Here is an 8,988-nt window from a genome sequence, read left to right on the forward strand (position 1 = left end):
ACTTAATGTGCCTAATCGATTGCGTTTATCAAAGAGCAGGCTAAGAGGTGACCTCCAGAGTCTAGAAGTACTCCCAGAGCAGAAAAGACGCTCTGGTTCAACTGAACAAAGTGGGCTTGATATGGGACTGTCTTAGTGAAATTCTCTGGCCTGTGATCAGCAGTAGTGCGGGCTCGGAGTCTGTCACACGTGCTCAACTTAACTCTTGCCAACAGTAGGCAGGTGTGACTGGTTTAGTTACACTGGCAAAACCCTCTTGTGTGGCTGCAGTGATACTGGTATAAAACCTCCGCTGGGTCCCCAAACAGCCAGAAGCTATTCTGCTATAAGCCCCGTTTTCTGCCAATACCTCTCCGCACTAGGACTCTTTCCTTGGAGTAGCTATTTCAGTTTGGGGGCGATTCTCTTTACCAGCATGGCTCTGTTGGTGACATGTGGACCAGGCCTAAATCTTAAAACTGACTTGGGCTATTGGGTTTTAAGATATCTGGAGACCTTTGTTCTCCTGCCCAGTACTAAGCTTATTCCTTACAGAAGCCATTGCCCTGGAGAAGCCAGTGATCTCTGCACACCTACCTGTGCTGTACAAACACCATGGTGGGGTTTCTGTCAGGCTTGGAGTAAGAGCAGCTGGGCTGGAAATGCAGGTGTCTAAGAGGAATAGACCATGTTAATTTACCAAAATTGTGAGATGTCTAACTTCAGCCTGAATTGCTTTTCCAGTGGGTGCCACCTCCAGGAGCCCCTCCCTTGACCAAAGGGTGGAGAGGCTCCCTCCTGGGCCCTCTCCGCACCCCGGTTAAAGGGAAAGTACATCCCACACCCTCAGCTGACTAGCCTGTAACAATTCCTGGTAAGCAAAGTGTTCAAAATCAAGCCCCTCTTTTACGCAAACCCAGAGCTAAACGTTGCAGAAGCTGGCTTAGAATCGCTCTTGACATGTCCCTGGGGCTTGCACTCAGAGTTCTGGGAACATGGGCTAACCAGAAGAACATTGCTATCCCCATTTTACAGATGGGTACCAGGCACAGAGGTGAGGTTGGTGCGGGAGCTGTGATTAGACTGTAAGAGGCCCAAGCTCTCTGCTCTGTCTCTAATCCACTAGGATGTGGTCTGGGGAAGCCAGAATATGGTGCTACTCATCTTTCTACTTAAAAAGGCTACTTCATCTGGCAAAGATCATGTCAGGGAACAGTATGCTCATGGCAGCTCTTACTGTGAGGCTAAACTGATCCTGGAAAGGATTGAGGTTACAGCCACAGTAATCTAGCCAGCTAGAAACCTGTTCTGAGAATAACTTTCCTTGATTTTTTTACTTAAAAAAAATTTTTTTTAGAAAGTACTAATTGCTGGAGGGTGATTAGTGAATACCTGCCCCGTTTTCTGATGCTGGGACACCTACTTGGACAGCATGCTTTCCTGGTCCAGCCTTGAGTGGTGAATCTCCTGGGCAGCAGTGGTGGTAAGTCTCTCTGGCATTAACTTCAGCCATGCAGAAGGGAGGCTAGATGGCTTGCGCTCGGCAACTCAATTAGGAAAGATCTTCTTGAATGCTTTAGAGAGGCAGCCTGGAATCAGAACCAAAGTGCAGGCCTGATACGCAGTGCACAGCAGTAGCTGCATGCAAGGGGGAGTAACTCTCTTTTTTTCCTGTAAAAGCAGCAAAGAATCCTGTGGCACCTTATAGACTAACAGACGTTTTGGAGCATGAGCTTTCGTGGGTGAATACCCACTTCGTCGGATGCATGTCAGATCCAGACTAACACGGCTACCCCTCTGATATATATATTTTTTTTCCCCTGGGTGAGTCACAGGGCCCTAGGGTTTAGCTGCTGTTGTGACTTCCATCCATCCCCTATCAGAAGTTTCTGGACTCTTTTAAATACGAAATTAAAGGCAGGCCAGCTGGGATACTCTCTTGCGACATGTCCCTAGGCAGTCGAGACGAGAGCTTGGATCAAAGGGCAATGCCTGGAGCTGCGTTCCAGGACTCCAGAGGCCGGAGGTGTTTAGATGCAGGTATTCAGGCCTGTCCTGTTATAAAGAGCAGGGGCTGGTTGCAAAATATGGGTCTGCTCTTGAAGAGAGCAGGAGCATATGTCGTTAAACTGGGTAAAAAATATTTGCAGGATGAAAAGTCACAAGTGTTAACGTGTCAAAGAGCTATACTGCCACCTAGGGGATGCAGCCTGTCACACACACAAGCCCCGTTGCACCTAAAACCGCTTTCTCCTTTTAGGGGGGGGATGTAAGGGTTGTGTGTTTGGCTTAGATGCCATTGAGACCTATCCCCATTTAGGATTCTGCATGTTGTGGGTGCACAGAATTTATAACAGTCAACAGCCATCAGATCTATGTAGTTATAAATTTGTTAAACATTCCTCCCCTGGGCAGTGTCTCTTTAAATGTAAATATGCCTCTTAGACAGCATTATCCATGTGCACAATAGCAATGATTTGATTACCTCTGAATAATTTTTTTTTGTGGTTGAAGGATCTGATGATGCAGCTCGTGGATATTATATTGTGCTCTGCATTAATTCAGTTGCTCTTTGTTTTGCATTTGATGGCTCTCCTGTTCTCTGTAACCAGTTTTTCTAACACAGGGCTTAATAAAATATGCATTAGCGCTACATGGCGATGCAAGAGCTTTTTGAACTCTGTGCGTGATTTTTATTCTTGCTCCTGGGCTTTAGCTCAAAATCTAATGTTAGTAAAGATGAAATGTTGTCCATCATTCATGCTCCAGGCTGCACGATCATTATTCATGCTTTAAAATTTAACTAGGGGGGATGGGAGGGGAGAGGAGCCCCACTGCATTTGAGATCTTAAGGATCACCTGCAAATTCACTCTGTGAGCACGTCTGCTAGTGGGAAGTGGGCCAAAGGCTCCCTGAGTTTTAGCAAGCCCTGGTGAATGGAGATCAGACCAACTCTGAGATCGTTGTGCAGAGGCAGGAAAGGGCGCGGGGGAGCGATAATTGGATGGGAAGCAATTTCATCCTTGAACCCAGCCAAAGCAGGTAGGAAATGAAAATTGCTCCCCTCTGATGGGCAGGTCGGGAGGTCTAGACTCTGCTTGAGCTAGTGCTCTAAAAACAGAAGAGGAGCCACAGCAATGTGAGCTGGGGGAGGGGTTAGCTGCAGCATGTACACACCTATCTGAGAGCCTGGGTGCGTGCAGGGGCAGCTGGCGCCTTCCTCCGCTCACGGTGCAGCTACGTTTCTATTTTTAGTGCACTTACCCAATCAGACTAGCACAGGTATGTCTCCTGAGCTGGAAACTACACCTGTGGTTCCAGCATAAATGGACTCTAAGTGGAAAGAGTCAGTGATCTCAGTCAAGGGCCCCCACCAATGTGCTCGGGCGTGGCCTGGAGAGAGAGGGAAGAACGGGCACCATGGTGCAGTGCCAGGGCACTGGGATAGTAGTCAGGCACTCTGAGTTCAGCTCTGCTACTGCCTCATTGCATGACCTTGGGCAAGTCACTTGTGCTTTGAGCCTCAGTTTCCCACCTGCAAGGTGCTGACCTTCCTGTATAACCCTCCCCCCCCCTTAGAGAAGCGCCCTCTCTGGGGGTGCGCTACACGTGGAAACGTACAGTCCAGCTTGCACTACAAGAGCGAAGCCACAGAAGCGAGAATGGCATGCGGAGCCAGCCACCCCAGGTCGGTGCCTCAGTCTGACAGCTACATAGTCAGAGCAGCTGGCCCCCCAGGGCCCTGTGGCTACACACTAATTCTCGCACATGGGCTCAATCGCAGGTATGGCTCCTTCACACCTTCTGCCTGTAGTGGAGCCATACCCTGTATGAGCTGAGGGATGTTATGCTGGAGGTGAAGCGAGAGGGTCGGTCAGGCCCAATCAGTCCTTCCTCTCTCCTGGGAGCAGTAGGTCTGGGACATAGTCTGGCAGCCCCTGCCTTGCATCACCCTGGCTTCTCCTCGGCTTCCCCTCACTACAGCCCTGCCCTAGATTTAGAGCTGGGGACAGCAGCAAAAGGCTTTTTATCCTGTTGCCAGTCCCAAGCCCCCCAATTCCTCCCTCCCACAGGCACCAGGCTCCTGGGCACGCTCGTGTGCACCGCTGCTGCGGCTGCCAGCTGGCTCTGCCGAGGCAGGAGGCAGCCTCACATTGCTCCCTGCGGCCAGGTGGCCAGCCAGGCTGTGAATTAGCTACCCTCCATGCACACTGAACCGTGTAATAAGATAAAGCCCAGACATCAGTGATACAAGCTCATCCTTAAAAGGCTGTTGGTGGGAGGGTTGAGTAGCCCGGCTCACAGGGATTTCATAATTACCTGGCATTTGTTTAATACCCAACCCTTCTATTAAATCAAGTGGCAGAGGCACTGCTACTTCCAGCTGCTGTAGTCCTGGACGCCATGTCAAATTCAGGCTGCCGCAGCTCCGGCCCTTGGGAGAGGGAAATTCACTGCACTATGCCAACCTAACCCCCGGGGCAGACGCAGCTAGGGCGATGGGCCGTCGCTCAGGGAGATGATGTTCCTACAGCACTGGACAACCTTGTAGCCAGAGTCTAGGGTGCCTTAGCCCCCCGTAGGGTAGGCAAGGCCTTACAGGCCCCCCTCACTGAAGTCTCAGAGCCCCTCACACGTTCGGGTGTATTCCTCCCGGTGTGCCAGGGCAGTGCTGTTATCCCCAGGGTACAGATAGGAACTGAGGCACCAAGACCAAGCGACTTGCCCTGGGTGTCACAGGGAATCCATGGCAGAACATGGGCTTGAACCTGAGTCTCCCAGAGCTCTTCCCTTGAAGCTCCCCCAGGCCTCGGGGTGACCCGCTGTGGAGGTAACGAGTCAGACAGGCCTGGTAGAGGTGCTGCAGGCTGGGGTCAAGGTGTCCTGTTTTGGGGACTGTCCTGGTAACTGGGGTTATTTAGTCTGCAGAAGAGAAGAGTGAGGGGGGGATTTGATAGCAGCCTTCAACTACTTGAAAGGGGGGGGGCGGGGTCCAGGGAGGATGGAGCTCGGCTGTTCTCAGTGGTGGCAGATGACAGAACAAGGAGTAATGGTCTCAAGTTGCAGAGGGGGAGGTTTAGGTTGGACATTAGGAAAAACTTTTTCACTAGTAGGGTGGTGAAGCACTGGAATGGGTTCCCTAGGGAGGTGGTGGAATCTCCATCCTTAGAGGTTTCTAAGGTCAGGCTTGACAAAGCCCTGGCTGGGATGATTTAGTTGGGGATTGGTCCTGCTTTGAGCAGGGGTTGGACTAGATACCTCCTGAGGTCCCTTCCAACCCTGGCTGGCCGTGCCGTAGCGCCGTGGTGCAGGGATGGACTGCAGCGGGCTCAGCGAGGCCAGATGAACCCAGCAGTGAGACAGGAGCTGGATGTGGCACCAGAGGGGGCGAGGGGAGATCACGCAAGCTTTAGGCTCAGCTTACACAAGGCTTCCTCCCACTTCCAGGAACCCCAGGGGTGGAGGCTAGAAGCCAGGGCAGAATCCTCCCGCCAGCAGGCTCTCTCCAGATGGAAATACAGCCCCTAGGGACCTCCTGAGGTCCCTTCCAAGCCTGATATTCTATGATTTCAGCAGGTCCAGGCCAGGGGAAGCCCTGAAGGGCAGCTGTGTCGACAAGCCCAGGGACCAATGGGAAGGGAGCACCTTGGAGCTGCCGGGGTCACACGTGGGGCCTGGCTCTCCCATGGTATCGCAAAGGCTTCCCCCGGCCTCCCTGAAGAGCCGGACCGACCCCTGCACCCTGGCCTGCTGTCACGGACCCATGCAGCCCAGCAAGCAGACAAACACCACACAGACACTGCCAGAGACGCACTCGGTCTCCACTGTCCCGGCCTCCCCTAGGCCCTTTCGGCTCCTTCCAGCCCCCCGCAGCTGCACATGGACATGCAGGGGGGCAGACCAAGGGTGTTTGCTCTGTGGCTTTGCTGTCCTCCTGGGAGCCAGCAGGGGTCAGCGTTACTGCAGGAATGGACGGGAGGCAGCTGGCTATACCCAGGCACTGACAGCCAGGCATTGCAGAGGTGGGGTGGCCTGGCTTATGCAGAGCAGAACGGGCAAAACCCGGGAGTCCCTCACTCCATCTCCCTCCAGACTGGAGTGCTTCCCCTCCGCTGCCTGCTCTGGGACGCAAACCCCGGTCTCTGGGGCAGGTCACACATACGCATCTGAGGTCTCTGGGCCCTTCTAACCACCACAGAGAATAGCTGAGTCGCTTCTGCGCTGCTCAGCACACTTTGTTATGGGAGCCGTCCAGCCACATAAATGCCGGCCTGAACCTCTGCCCAGATCTCAAACCCATTTCGTTTCCCTGCCTCTCAGGGTACTGGTCCCTGCGCACCCCCACGCCCCGGAAAGCTCTTCTCTCTGTGTTTACAACCTGGTTTTCCATGCCTGAGTCTAGGGGTTCAGACTCCTGGTACCTTGTGGAATTTGAGGGGGGGGAACCATCTCCTCCAACAACATTTGAAGCTTGAAAACTTAATGTTTCTCTCCAAGCCTGCCGGGCTCCCGAAGGCTCGGCATCAGGCCAGACACGCTCCCCTGTTCTAGAGCTGGAAACCACCCAGGCTGCAGCCCCACAGCCAGCCCAGCCTACCTCTGCTGGGGCTTCTGCTGAGCCCACTGCTCTGGGGCGGAGTGGGGGGCACAGAGCCCATTGCTATGGGCTGGTGGAGTGTGGGATTCCTGGTGGGCCCATCCTGGGGCAGAGCCGCTCCAAGGGCACCTCTGGGGGCCATCTGACCTTGTCAAGGCCCCTCGTCAAGCGGTGGAGCGAGGAGGGGGAGTCTGCCAGGCCCTCTGCTCAGGAGGTGCTGCCTTCCCGTCACCTCCATAGCCCTCTGCTTGAGAGATGCCCCCCCTCCCCACCAGCCCCCCAGGGCTATTTGTCTCGGGGGGCAGTGCAGACAGAGGGCTCTCCTCCCCTTGTGGGAGATGAGGTGCACCCCCCTGAAAGAGAGGTGAACACTGGGGAGGTCAGTGGGGTGGGGGAGGATGCAGAGGAATGAGGGGAATCTGGGAAGGGGAAGAGATGGGGGGGCTGCGTTCTTTTGTGGGGCGGTCAGGTTCCCCCAGCAGGACGCTGTGAGGAGACTGTGCTGTCAGGGGCCCACAAGCCCACTAATGGCTCCTCGTTACTGCCTTGGAGAGGGAGCTAAATGGGAAACAAATGGCTTAATTGAGGCAAAAATGATAGCAATTAGTGTCAGCAAATCCAATTAAGAGTGGCTGGCGGGTTACCTTGGGCCTGTCATTGGGCGCACGTGCAGCGCCAGCAACACACGGCGCAGTCCCATGGCTCATGTCCTAGAAACGCAGGGAAACGGGGCCAGGGGACAGCGCTCGCTGCCGGTGCCCCCAGAGAACGCCCTTCATTAACGGCCCCGGCCCCTCAGGGCAGGAGGACGCTGCTGCCTCCACGGCCTTGGTCCAGAGCCTAACTAGGGCAGTGAAATGGATGTGCCAACTGGGCTCCGTGGGGAGGAGAATCGCCGGTAACCGGGCCCCCATCGGGCCAATGAGCCCCATCGTCCGGAAGCCCAGACTCGCCTGAGCCACCAGCTGCCCCCTTGCAAACCTCTTTCACGCTGGTCCCTGTGTGCTGCATGCGCTGCCGGGCCCTGGACCACCCCTGCTGCTTGGTCTTGTGCAGTATGGACCCTCCTGATAATGCCAGCCAGCCAGGCCTGCCTGGGTAAGGTCAACTCTAACCCACGGCCTTCTCAGCCAACCCCGTTGATGCCCCCTCAGTCCTGATTTGCGTCCTCCCACTTACGACCAACCCTGCCGAGCAGAGAGCAGTTGGGTTTCTGATGGGCACAGGTGGGCTCCAGGATGACCTCACCAACCCATTATCACTTGTGCCCAGCAGGATCTGAGCCCCGATCTCTGCAAGGAGAGGCCCAGACCCAAGCCCACCAAACCCGCTCACGGGGCACCGACCCCTCCCACTCCACACAGCCGGGGTGTCATCTCCCTGCAGCATCACCACCTCGCCCAGCGTCACGGGTTAAGCTCGGCCATCGGTATCTGACCTGCTGGGCTCGGTCTCACTGATGGGCATGGACAGGGCTGCGCAGGAGTGAGCACCGGGCATGGTGCCTGCCAGCGGAGAGCAGTCCCCGTGCCACGGCTGCGGGAGGTGTGAGAGCATCCAGGGCGCTCGGGGAAACAGGCTTGTCAGGCACTGGCTGCTACTTCCCTGCCTGGTTCGATGATCCGGCTGAGCCATCACTGTGCTCAGCGCGGGTGAGAGCTCCCCACACTGAGATGAAGCTGCCTATATGAGCACTCCCAGCTCCCCACACATGCCTGCCATCCTGGTCTACTCCCTGCTGTTCGTCTCGAGTGGGGCTCACCTGAGGGGCGGTAGCCATTTGTGCTGTACTGTACAGGGTTTTGTGGGACTGGATGGACGGCCCCCAACTCACTGTCCTGGGAACCCCAGGATATAGTTTGGGGTTCATTTCTTTTTCACCTTAGTGCAACATAAACAGCTGTGCTCCTCCCCAGCCACAGCAATATCCATGCCAGCAGGATCCAGTTCCCCAATAATCTCCTTTCTCCAAGCCCTTAAGGAATGACTCTTAAGAGCCACAGCCTATAGACTATAAACTCCTTGCGACAGGGGCCATCTTTTTGCTTAGCGTTTGTACAGCACCTAGCACCATGGGGTCCTGGTCCCTGACTGGGCGAGGCTGTAATAGCACTGTAAGAGGGGCAGAGCAGACGTGGGTTATTTTGACCATCTGATTGGCGTGTGACTCACGACAGAGGCAAGGCTTAGGCTCTGTGTAAAGATAATACTTCGCACTTTCATACAAAGAATTTGCGCTTGACAAACATTCACTGATTCCCCCTCCCCAACCCTCCTAAGACCCAGATACGGACTATTCTATCCATTTCACAGATGGGGGAACTGAGGCCCAGAGAGGTGACGCAGGGAGCAAAGTGATGGACATGGGAACAGGATCCAGGAGGCCTGGCCCTTGCTTTAACTGCTAGAA

Source organism: Mauremys reevesii, linkage group 26, assembly GCF_016161935.1.
Source record: "Mauremys reevesii isolate NIE-2019 linkage group 26, ASM1616193v1, whole genome shotgun sequence".
In the NCBI taxonomy this organism is placed as follows: Eukaryota; Metazoa; Chordata; order Testudines; family Geoemydidae; genus Mauremys; species Mauremys reevesii.